At 41.9% G+C, this 12,069-nt stretch overlaps 1 protein-coding gene across 5 annotated transcripts in view; it reads left to right on the top strand.

Moving 5' to 3' along the window:
- Positions 1–12,069, top strand: part of LOC111951850 (ubiquitin carboxyl-terminal hydrolase 54-like) — a 105,596-nt gene that overhangs the window by 23,404 nt on the left and 70,123 nt on the right. For 2 of the 5 annotated variants that reach the window (XM_023970109.2, XM_023970107.2), the window contains exon 1: positions 3,839–3,988. The exons of 1 other annotated variant lie outside the window; for it this stretch is intronic. The gene's annotated coding sequence lies outside the window, so the exon portion shown is untranslated. Of the gene's footprint in view, positions 1–3,833; positions 3,989–12,069 lie in introns of those variants that run through there. 2 more of the 5 variants (XM_023970111.2, XM_023970110.2) reach the window with 2 other exon arrangements.

Below are 12,069 nucleotides of genomic sequence, written 5' to 3'. Positions count from 1 at the left end.
TGTGGCGTTATTCATTTATAATGAACACCACCTCATTCTATTTGTATCGAGGTGTACTCGTACAGATGTAGGATCTTAATTTCGTCACCCAGTTGCAGGAGAACTTTTAAGTTTTAATTTCCACTTTGAAATTTCAGACTTAATTTTCCCTTACTTAAACATGTATCCACCCCTACAAAAATATCCATTAATTATAACCTACATAATAATTCACATTCATGTTGTGTTGCTGCAGGATTCTTTTCCTGCTGTAGCAAACTGGCTCAAATTTAAGGAGTTCCCGGACTGGCAGAGCTCCAGATTATAGGGTAACATAGCCCTGTTAATCATATGGGTGGAGGAGGACTATGTGGCTCATAGCTGCGTAGCCTTCAGACTGGGTGTAAACATTCCTTGAGAATGAAAATGGCTGTGTGTTAGAAATGTGGTGTGGTAGCTGTTGCGCACTCAATAGCGTAAACTGCTTGGGTAATTCCCATTGTCAAGAGTAGCACAAGAGCTGAAATACTACCCTCTGGGCACAGACGTCAGTTCAACGTCTAGTTTTGCCCTTTAACATTTGGTTGAGTTTTCAACTAACGTAAATGATATGTGAAATCAACAAAACATTTCACCATGTCATTGGATTTAGGTTAAAATACTTTTTGCAAATCCAATCAGTTTCCCACGTTGTTTCAATGTCATTTTTTGGTTGAAATGATGTAGAAACAATGTTGATTCAACCCGTTTTTGCCCAGTGGGTAATTTGTCTCTTACCTTTTACTGATATTTACACAAGTTTTTAGCCAAGTTTTTATATACTTTTTGTTGTTGTTGTATTTTGTCGCCTTTTTCTCCCTATTTCAATTTTGTCTCATCGCTGCAACTCCCCTAACGGTCTTGGAGAGGGCGAAGGTCGAGTCATGTGAAACATGACCCGCCAAACCGCCCTCCTTAAAACCTCTCTAGGGTACGTGAGACGTTAGCGTCCCACCTCTTCAACAGCCAGTGAAAGTGCAGGGCGCCAAATTCAAAACAACAGAAATCCCATAATTAAATATTCCTCAAACATACATGTATTTTACACCATTTTAAAGATACACTTGTTGTAAATCCAGCCACAGTGTCCTATTTCAAAAAAGCTTTACGACGAAAGCAAACCAAACGATTATGTTGGTGAGTGCCTATTCACAGAATAACACAGCCATTTGTCCAGCCAAAGAGAGGATTCACAAAAAGCAGAAATATAGATAAATTAATCACTAACCTTTGATGATCTTCATCAGATGACACTCATAGTACTTCATGTTACAACAATACATGTATGTTTTGTTCGGTAAAGTTCATATTTATATCCAAAATCTGAGTTTACTTTGGCGCCTTACAAACATCCTTTAATTTTGCAGAGAGCCACATCAATTTACAGGAATACTCATAATACACATTGCTAAAAGATACAACTGTTATGCATGGAATTTTAGATGCACTTCTCCTTATGCAACCGCTGTGTCAGATTTCAAAAAAGCTTTACCGAACAAAAGCAACATGCAATAATCTGAGTCGGCGCTCAGAGCCCAATCAAGACACAAATATATGCAGTCAACAAAAGTCAGAAGTAACAATATAAACATTCATTACCTTTGATGATCTTCATCAGAATGCACTCCCAGGAATCTCAGTTCCACAATAAATGTTTGTTTGTTCGATAATGTCCATCATTTATGTCCAAATTCCTCCTTGTTCTAGCGTTCAGTAACTTTCCAAACTCACGACGCGCGGGCAGGTCCAGAGAAAGTACGGACGAAAAGTAAAAAAAGTTATATACAGTCTGTAAAAACATGACAAACGAAGTATTGAATCAATCTTTAGGATGTTTTTAACATAATTCTTCAATAATGTTCCAACCAGAGTATTCCTGTGTCTTCAGAATTGCGATGGAACAGAGCTCGCTCTCACGTGAACGCGCATGGTCAGAGCATGTTCAGGTCATGGCAGACCTGACTCATTCCTCTCTCCTTCGGCCCCACTAAACAGTAGAGGCATCAGACAAGGTTCTAACGACTGTTGACATCTAGTGGAAGCTTTAGGAAGTGCAACATTAACAATATCCCACTGTATCTTCAATAGGAGCTGAGTTGAAAATCGACCAACCTCAGATTTCTCATTTCCTGGTTGGATTTATTCTCAGGTTTTTGCCTGCCTGATGAGTTCTGTTATACTCACAGACATAATTCAAACAGTTTTAGAAACTTCAGAGTGTTTTCTATCCAAATCTACTAATAATATGCATATTCTAGCATTTATGGCTTTGTAGCAGGCCGTTTACTCTGGGCATGCTTTTCATCCGGACGTGAAAATACTGCCCCCTACCCCAAAGAAGTTAACACCCACCRGCTTAACCMGGAAGCCAGCTGCACCAATGTGTCGCAGGAAACACAATTCAACTCACAACCGCCACAAGCAACCGCCACAAGCAGTTGCTAGAACCCCGGCCAAACCCTCCCCTAACCCAGACGACGCCGGGCCAATTGTGCGCCGCCCTATGGGACTCCCGGTCGCGACCGGTTGTGACAGTGACACCTCAAGCACTGCGAMGCAGTGCCTTAGACCGCTGCGCCACTCGGGAGGCCATTTAGACAAGTTTTTTTTTCTAGTTGGCTGCAACCCCAAGGCATGCATAACACCCTCAATGCTGATTGCTGAAATACCTGTTCTAATATAGGTGCCAGTTAGTTGCCATCTATTGATTTTGACATGTGATGGTTCTAATCATTACAGAAGTCAATAGCGTACCCTCCATACCCTCTACTGAATATACAGTAGGTCTGTGGCTGGTTAATGTCACCATCCAGACAAATTCAAAATGGGTATGGTGAAGCTCATAATATTTAAGTGCTCACCCAGGTCCTACAGAGGGTAGTGCGTACGGCCCAGTACATCACTGGGGCCAAGCTTCCTGCCATCCAGGACCTCTATACCAGGCCGTGTCAGAAGAAGGCCCTAAAAATTGTRAAAGACTCCAGCCACCCTAGTTATAGACTGTTCTCTCTGCTACCGCACGGCAAGCTGTAGCGGAGCYCCAAGTCTAGGTCCAAGAGGCTTCTAAATAGCTTCTACCCCCAAGCCATAAGACTCCTGAACATCTAATCAAATGGCTACCCAGACTATTTGCATTGCACCCCCTCTTTTACACCGCTGCTCCTCTCTGTTATTATCTATGCATAGTCACTTTAATAATTCTACCTACATGTACATATTACCTCGACTAACCGGGCCCCCACACATTGACTCTGTACCGGTACCCCCTCTATATAGTCTCACTATTGTTATTTTACTGCTGCTCTTTAATTACTTTTTCCTTTTATTTCTTATTCTTATTCGTATTTTTTAAACTGCATTGTTGGTTAGGGGCTTGTAAGTAAGCATTTCACTGTAAGGTCTACTACACTTGTTGTATTCTGCGCATGTGACTAATAAAATGTAATTTGATTTGGAATATTTATTTTAGTTACTCTATTGCATGATTACTAATATTATTTCATGTCAAATTATTCTATAGCCTATTTCAAAGTCGATGAGGCTACATATAATTACAACTTCCTCCCACTATTAACATCGTATAGTCATTATTAAGCTACTCAGTATGACCATTATCACAGCAGAACACTGCTGAATTGAGTAATATTTTTTTCTGTACAGAATGTTTCGCGCTACGGTCTGCGCGGTCGAGTACCATCAAACATGCAAAAAGTGTCGTCTCTGTTTCTCKAACGCCCCCTCCACTGTGATTTTATTTGGGAGACTGCCTGTGGTTGTTTCGGTTGGCAGGTAATGGCGCCACCCCTCCCCCCGCCCAGCCTCCAACCCAGCACAGTCTCACAGAGCACGTTATGAAGATTTCAATGCCTGCTGAAATTGGTATGCGGAATTTTTGGGAGTTTGAGAATCCTGCAGCTGAAGCGAAGGTTACTACCGTAGGCTATCCGGAAACATTTTCCCGAATGAAAAGGTAAGTTGTTCGTGCTACTATTTTAGAAGAATGTGTTTTGATCTGTTGTTTTGAAAATAAATTTAAATACATTGGGTTAAGATGTTGTTATTACACAGAACCGTTACTTTCGTACAACTTTACAGTCTTTATTTTGAGTTTTTAGGAATAATTATCAGAGGTTTGTCGATGTGGTTCCAACTAGAGGCAACGGAAACACTAAGTATAAGTTTTAGCCCTTGCGCATTGTCTGTGACTAACGGTATATAGAACTGTTGAACTGAGGCACGGGATGCTGCATTGCTCGGAATCTGTTCATTGTTCTCTGGGAGTCGAGTTGACTAACGAGATGCTTTAAACTTCACTCGCGAGAACGGTTTAACATAAATGTTATATGTATCCGTTCATGTATCCATCCTTGTTCACATTGGAATGTTGCACACCGCGAAATGTTACAATGTATCGGTGCGATTCATGTAACAACATAAACACCTAACGTTGAAAGTAGGTTATTCGAATGAATGAATGGGGACTTCCGGTAAACTACCCTACGTTTGATTGTGCTATTACACAGTTAGAACCCTGGTAATATGGTGAAATAGAGCGTTTATCTCCAAAATAAACTTTTACCTACGAAATAACAGAATAGCAGGCATGACTAAATTGAGTTCGCTATACGCTATATGTTTTGACGCACCTGCTCTTCAGGCTACTTGATTTATCTTTGGTGGTTGGAATGAGGACAATATATTTTGTTTGTTTTCATTAWTTTAATTTGATATTATACTGTGTCCCCTGGCTAACAGCTATCTTTGCTACATTGTATAGTGTATTCACATGTAACCTTTGACATAAATGTGTGTGAATGAGAAATTGAAACTAATATTCTATTGTTCAATTAAAATTAGTGTATTAGATTGATAAGGGTTACATGGACCGTAGTTTAATCAAAATAGCCTTAGTCATTTTCCTCTTCATTATGTGATAATTATCATGTTGTGAATTAGTGTGATAATGAGTCATGATGATTCATATTTTGTTAGGCTATTGCTATACATCTTGACCAGTCATCTCTTCACAAATACTTGTTATAGAGACAGACAGATCCACTATCATTGGACTTTCACTTTAACATCAGAACATCAGTCAAATGAACTGATTTCACCATTACAAGACCGGTCTACTTCACACTGGGTTCACCTCCAGAACTAATGGACCGTGTTAATAGGCTTTGGTGCCCATGACAGGCCAGGACTCGCTGCACTCTGGCCCACCCACTGTTGTGGTGGGGTGATGGTCTGTGTGTCATTGTAGGAAAGTGGTGTATTGACATACTAATGGTGTGTACAACGTTCCTTTTGGTGAAACCATAGGCTAACTCTTCTTTCATAAGCTTTAAACTCATTCAACTCAACTCAACCAAATGTATAATCTGTCAGTGCAACTGTTGCATCAGGTGTCTGGATTATTGTCTGAGAATGATGGAAGGAATTTGGTTGACCCATAATGACATCACCAGGTCATGTCCTCTGAAAGGCTGGGTGGATTTTTTGTTGTTGCCATATTGCTCATATACACTAATTTCATATCAGAAGTGCTAATGGGGTTGGGGCTAGGGGTTGGTTTGGTATAAGAATTTGGCGTCTCTGGGGCAAGGCGTGTCTGTGGGTTTTGGCCGTTTTGTGTCGAAAGCAGTCAAGGCTCATTAACACATACAGCCAACATCACAGCATCTCTCTCTCTCCCTTTCTCTCTCTCTCTCTCTCTCTCTCTCTCTCTCTCTCTCTCTCTCTCTCTCTCTCTCTCTCTCTCTCGAATTCCCACCCTTCTATTTCACTGTCCAGTTTCACCCCATTTGAATATATTGCTGGTCATTGAAGGACACAATATAGACTACCAATTTGGTGACTGACATGGTTCATATGGGATTTCCCAAAGATTATTGTTATTGGGTGGAGTTCTATAAGAACCTTTTATTGTATTGTGTAATAGCAATCATATCGGTCATGGTAACAGGTTAGATTACTTCCACAAAAGTGTTTTTGCTTATTGGGATCCACTAGCAATGACAATTTTCTGTGCTGTAGGTCTGATGTTATTTATGTTTGGGCAGGCAGCAGAGCAGTATTAATCCAAGCTAAAAAGGCAGGGGCTAGGCTGTAAACACAGAAGATGGCAATTTTTGACTTAGTTTATGTTATCCTCCGCGCTGCATTTTTTATTTGCCCTATGCGGGTTCAGAAATGGCTGGGGTTAGAAAAGCAAATGTAAAATAGTTACGACTAGGGAATCTATCACTTAGGCCTATGAGCAAATAAAAAAAAATAAAAAAATAATAAAAAACATGGTATTTACACATTCATCAATCATTAAGCTCCCTTTGAAGTGTGGCTCTCCAATGGAACAAGTGATGTCCGGGCTGCCTTGGAAGTGTGCTTTAGTAACGTTACTGCGTCAGCTCTTGTGTTTGGGCTGTTTATTTTTTTTTTTTTTTTTTCACCTTTATTTACACCAGGTAGGCTAGTTGAGAACAAGTTCTCATTTGCAACTGCGACTGGCCAAGATAAAGCATAGCAGTGTGAACAGACAACACACACAGAGTTACACATGGAGTAACAATAACAAGTCAATAACATGGTAGAAAAAAGAGAATCTATATCAATGTGTGCAAAGGCATGAGGAGGTAGGCAATAATTCGAATAATTACAATTTAGGCAGATTAACACTGGAGTGATAAATCATCAGATGATCATGTGAAGTAGAGATACTGGTGTGCCAAAGAAAGCAGAAAAGTAAATAAATAACAAGCAGTATGGGGTGAGGTAGGTAATATTGGGTGGCTATATACAATGGACTATGTACAGCTGCAGCGATCGGTTAGCTGTCAGATAGCAGATGTTTAAAGTTGTTGAGGGAGATAAAAGTCTCCAACTTCAGAGATTTTTGCAATTCGTTCCAGTCGGCAGGCAGCAGAGAACTGGAAGGAAAGGCGGCCAAATGAGGTCTTGGCTTTAGGGATGATCAGTGAGATACACCTGCTGGAGCGCGGTGCTACGGGTGGGTGTAGCCATCGTGACAGTGAACTGAGATAAGGGCGGCACTTTACCTAGCATAGCCTTGTAGATGACCTGGAGCCAGTGGGTCTGGACGACGAACATGTAGCGAGGGCCAGCGCACTAGGGCATACAGGTCGCAGTGTGGGTCGTATAAGGTGCTTTAGTAACAAAACGGATGGCACTGTGATAAACTGCATCCAGTTTGCTGAGTAGAAGCTATTTTGTAGATGACATCGCGAAGTCGAGGGATCGGTTAGGATAGTCGTTTTACTAGGGTAAGTTTGGCGGCGTGAGTGAAGGAGGCTTTGTTGCGAAATAGAAAGCCGACTTAGATCTGATTTTGGATTGGAGATGTTTGATATGAGTCTGGAAGGAGAGTTTGCAGTCTAGCCAGACACCTAGGTACTTATAGATGTCAGCATATTCTAGGTCGGAACCGTCCAGGGTGGTGATGCTAGTCGGGCGTGCGGGTGAGGCAGCGACGGTTGAAAAAGCATGCATTTGGTTTTACTTGCGTTTAAGAGCAGTTGGGGCCACGGAAGGAGTGTTGTATGGCATTGAAGCTGTCGTTTGGAGGTTAGATAGAACAGTGTCCAAGGAAGGGCCAGAAGTACTATACAGAATGGTGTCGTCTGCGTAGAGGTGGATCAGGGAATCGCCCGCAGCAAGAGCAACATCATTGATATATACAGAGAAAAGAGTCGGCCCGAGAATTGATGTGTTTCTGTTGACCTTACCACTCTTGTTTTATTGAGTTGATCCCAAGTTGTGTTGTCCCATCAAAATCAAATACAATTTTGTTGGTCGCATACACAGATTTGCAGATGTTAACGAAGGTGAAGRGAAATACTTGTGTTTCTAGTTCCAACAGTGCAGTAARACAAAAAATGTAAGAAATATCAGAACGAGAAATGTCCGAGTCTGGAATTTATACACTACATGGCCAAAAGTCTGTGGACACCCCTTTAAATTAATGGATTCGGCTATTTCAGCCGCACCCGTTGCTAACAGGTGTATAAAATTGAGCATACAGCCATGCAATTTCCATAAACAAACATTAGGAGTAGAATGGCGTGRACTGAAGAGCTCAGTGACTTTTAACGTGGCACCGTCATAGGATGCCACCTTTCCAACAAGTCAGTTTTTCAAATTTCTGCCCTGCTAGAGCAGACCTTGTCAACTGTAATTTATGAAGTGGAAACATCTAGGAGCAACAATGGCTCAGCCACAAAGTGGTAGGCCACACAAGGTTTTTTTTAGTCGAGCAGTCTAAAGTATATATATGTATATATTTTTATGACACATGCGACACCTGTCTGATTCACACCTATCTCAGTGGACTAATCCATTGCGGAGGCCAGGGGGATGGCACACCAGTATCATCAGTAGTACATTTACTGTTAATTCCCATAATTTCTGATCTACAATGTTTGTTTGGTTAAGGTAATTTCTGTTAATGTGTTCAATATATTATTATTTCAGTATTTTATCGTTGTCATTGTCGGAGTGGACACYTTGTTTGCAGACCACACAACCTAGGTTACACTTGTGAAGAACACGTTTTGGTTTATTTCAATGTTGCAAGTTTGCTAGCAGGAGCTTTAGGCCTGACCCAAGTTAATAGTGATACAATGTTTCAAGTTCCTTGCAGACAGGCCATGCGTAGCCWATGTGATTTATAGGATATTTATTTTTATCAGGATATTTTCTGCCTGCAGGCTGCAATGTTTTTATTTGTTGGCTTTATGTAGGCTATTTTTATATAGTTGGCATTGGAAGTTACTTTTAGAATTTTGATTAACCACATGATAATGATTTTGAGCTACAAAGGCATTATTATAAATGAAACTGTTCCATGAAAATGTGCATATAAAAATCATAACTGGRACTCAGATGGTAGAAATGGTAAGATAAATTGYCACTCCAGATGGAAAAGGTTGTCAATCTGCGAAGGCCAGCAGCAGCGGGAGGAAGAGGGTCGGGAGCAGTTTTCTTTTTTTCCTGGTTAGGTTATCTTGATCTCTGGCTCCCTCGAGTCATTTGTGTGTCTTAATTATTTAGTCACAGTGTGCTTAAAGCATCAGACAAGCTCAGTAGCCTACATATAGTTGATTTTATTATAACACACATGGTGTAGGGAAAAAGACACGTTTAAAAATGTAGATGACTAGTTCAACAAAGATTTGTTTTAGTCGGGGACAGCACAGGTGTGTATAAACAGTATGGACAGTATATGAATAGAAAAGGTGTGTACAGCAGTAGTTATATAAGATGAGCCATGACTAGAATACAGTATATACTGTACATATAAAGTGGGTAAAACAGTATGCAAACATTATTAAATTGACCAGTGTTCAATGCCTCTATGTACATAGGGCAGCAGTCTCTAAGGTGCAGGGTAGAGTATCGGGTCGGAACCGGCTAGTAACAGTGACTAAAGTTCAGGGCAGGGTACTGGGCGGAGGCATGTCTGTCGGCGCCATCTTGCTTCTATCCATCCACCCCCCTGCGATGCTGAGAGTTGAGTTCACATGGCTTCTTGGCCCGGGTTCAGGTGGCACTTTATCATACAGATGGTAAGATGAATAAGCAGGCCTGGGTGCCAGGACAAAGGGACATTGAGTGCTGGATGCCTGCGAGAGAGAGAGAGAAACATAGAGTAAGTGATAGTGCTACAAAGTGTGACCAATTTTGCTGTGCGACCAGGAGTTTTATTTTGGGAGCCTTGCGACTAGGAAAAAAATCTCCCAGATKATTATTGTTGTACTGATAAGGCTCCGCTGTACCGTTGATTCCGAGGTCCTTAGAAAAAAAAGCGAGTGCAGATTCGATAGCGTCTAAGGCTGCACCATTACTACTAACAGCTGAAACAGCTTGCTTTAGCACAACCAGGTCAAAAGATCTGGGCCCAGTTTCCCAAAAGCATCTTGTTCATCATTAGAACTTTCGTTGAAGCATCGWTAAATATCCGAGCTGTTTCCCAACACCATCGTTACTAAGGTTGCACAAAACGCTTGTTATTTACCAACTMCCTCAGACCACTCTAAGTGCATCGACAGATACGTTTTTCCCCCTACCGCGTCACTTTATACACAGAAGATCTCCACTAAACATAGAATCAAGATGTTTATATGTCTCTCTGTGACGCTATTGACTTCACAACGAAGTTGACTACAAATACAAAGTTGCACAATGTCTTTGCAATTGTTACAAACAAGCGAGGGATAAACATGAAAACTGAGATGATTGCATTAAAAGATAAATAGCCTACAGTATAGGCTACATAGGCCTATATCATTTTATAATATTGAAACCAATTTCATGTTCATTCGAGTTCTATTTTGCTAATTGTAGGCTATTGTAATTTTTGCCTCCATATATTTCACGATATGTAACAACAACAACAAATCTCGATTTAGTGCATTGTCATAGAATAAGCTTCCTCAATATTTGCAGCCATACGTGATATCATCTTTCTAGGAGCTGATCCATCATCAGTATTGTGGAAGTACCTCCTTTGTTTCGCTCCGCATATCCATTAGGGACGCAAAAAGACAATACAGACTCAAACTTGAATTGATGTTTGACAACTCAGATTCGCGTCACATGTGGCAAGGACTACAGACTATCACAGACTACAAAGGCAAATCCAACTGTGTGGTGCCAACCCAAGCCTTCCTCCCAGATGAGRTTAACACATTCTATGCTCGCTCCGAGGCAGACAATACTGAGCCATTCAGGCAGACTCTCACTGCTCCAGACGACCAGGTGCTTTCGCCGTCCGAGGCTGARGTGAAGAAAACTRTCAAAAGAGTGAATACTCGCCAAGCCGCCGACCCAGATGGCATCCCTGGCCACGTCCTCAGAGTGTGTGCTGACCAGCTGGCAGGCGTCTTCTCGGACAACTTCAACCTGTCCCTGTCTCAGGCTGTAGTKCCCACCTGCTTAAAGGAGACCACCATCGRCTCTGTGCCCAAGAAAGACAAGGTGACATGCCCAAATGGCMATCGCCCCGTCGCGCTCACCTCAATTATCGTGAAGTGGTTTAAGAGGCTGTTCATGGCCAACATCAAGGCCAGCATGCCAGGCACACTGGACTCACTCCAATTTGCCTACCGCTCAAACAGATCCACGGAAGATGCCATTTCCGTAGCTATTCACAAGGCTCAGAGCCCTGGGCCTGGACATCACCCTCTGCAACTGGGTCCTGGACTTCCTGATGAGCAGACCACAGGCTGTGAGGATTGGCAACAACACCTCCTCCACACTGACTCTTAACACAGGGTCCCCCCAGGGATGTGTCCTCGGTCCTCTGCTGTACTCTCTGTTCACCCACGACTGCGTGGCTTTGCACAGCACCGACTCCATCATCAAGTTTGCTGACGAGACCACTGCATGATAACCAACAACGATGAGTCAGCCTATCGGGAGGAGGTAAGTGAACTGGCACTGTGGTGTCATGATAACAACCTCTCCCTCGACTTAAGCAAAACAAAGGAGTTGATTGTTGACTTCAGGAAGCAGAGGAGGGAACATGCCCCAATCCACATCAACAGGACTGCAATAGAGAGAGTCACAAGTTTTAAGTTCCTCAGCATCCACATCACGAGGACTTGTTTGTCACTTGTTAGCAAACGTTCTCTCTGGGTGGTGTTTTGAGGAATGCATGTTACATATTTGGCTGTTGTAGCTAGCTAACAACCTGGCAGAATAAGAAGCCTACATTCAATGTAATACATGTGTCACGATCGTCGTAGTGAGGAGACCAAGGCGCAGCGTGATGATAATACATCTTCTTTTTAATAACGAAGAAGACTGAACAAACTATACAAAATAACAACATGAACGTGAACGCTAAATGACATGAGTGCAGACATGCAACATCACATAGACAATAACCCARAAACCAAACTGGAAAATGGCAACCTAAATAGGATCCCCAATCAGAGACAACGATAAACAGCTGCCTCTGATTGGGAACCAATCTAGGCCACCATAGACCTACATATGCCTAGACTACACACACACACCTAGACTTACAAAAAC

The sequence above is a fragment of the Salvelinus sp. IW2-2015 genome, linkage group LG25, assembly GCF_002910315.2.
Source record: "Salvelinus sp. IW2-2015 linkage group LG25, ASM291031v2, whole genome shotgun sequence".
In the NCBI taxonomy this organism is placed as follows: Eukaryota; Metazoa; Chordata; class Actinopteri; order Salmoniformes; family Salmonidae; genus Salvelinus; species Salvelinus sp. IW2-2015.
Note: the sequence above shows the minus strand (reverse complement) of the source record. Positions and strands in the feature narration are given on the sequence as shown.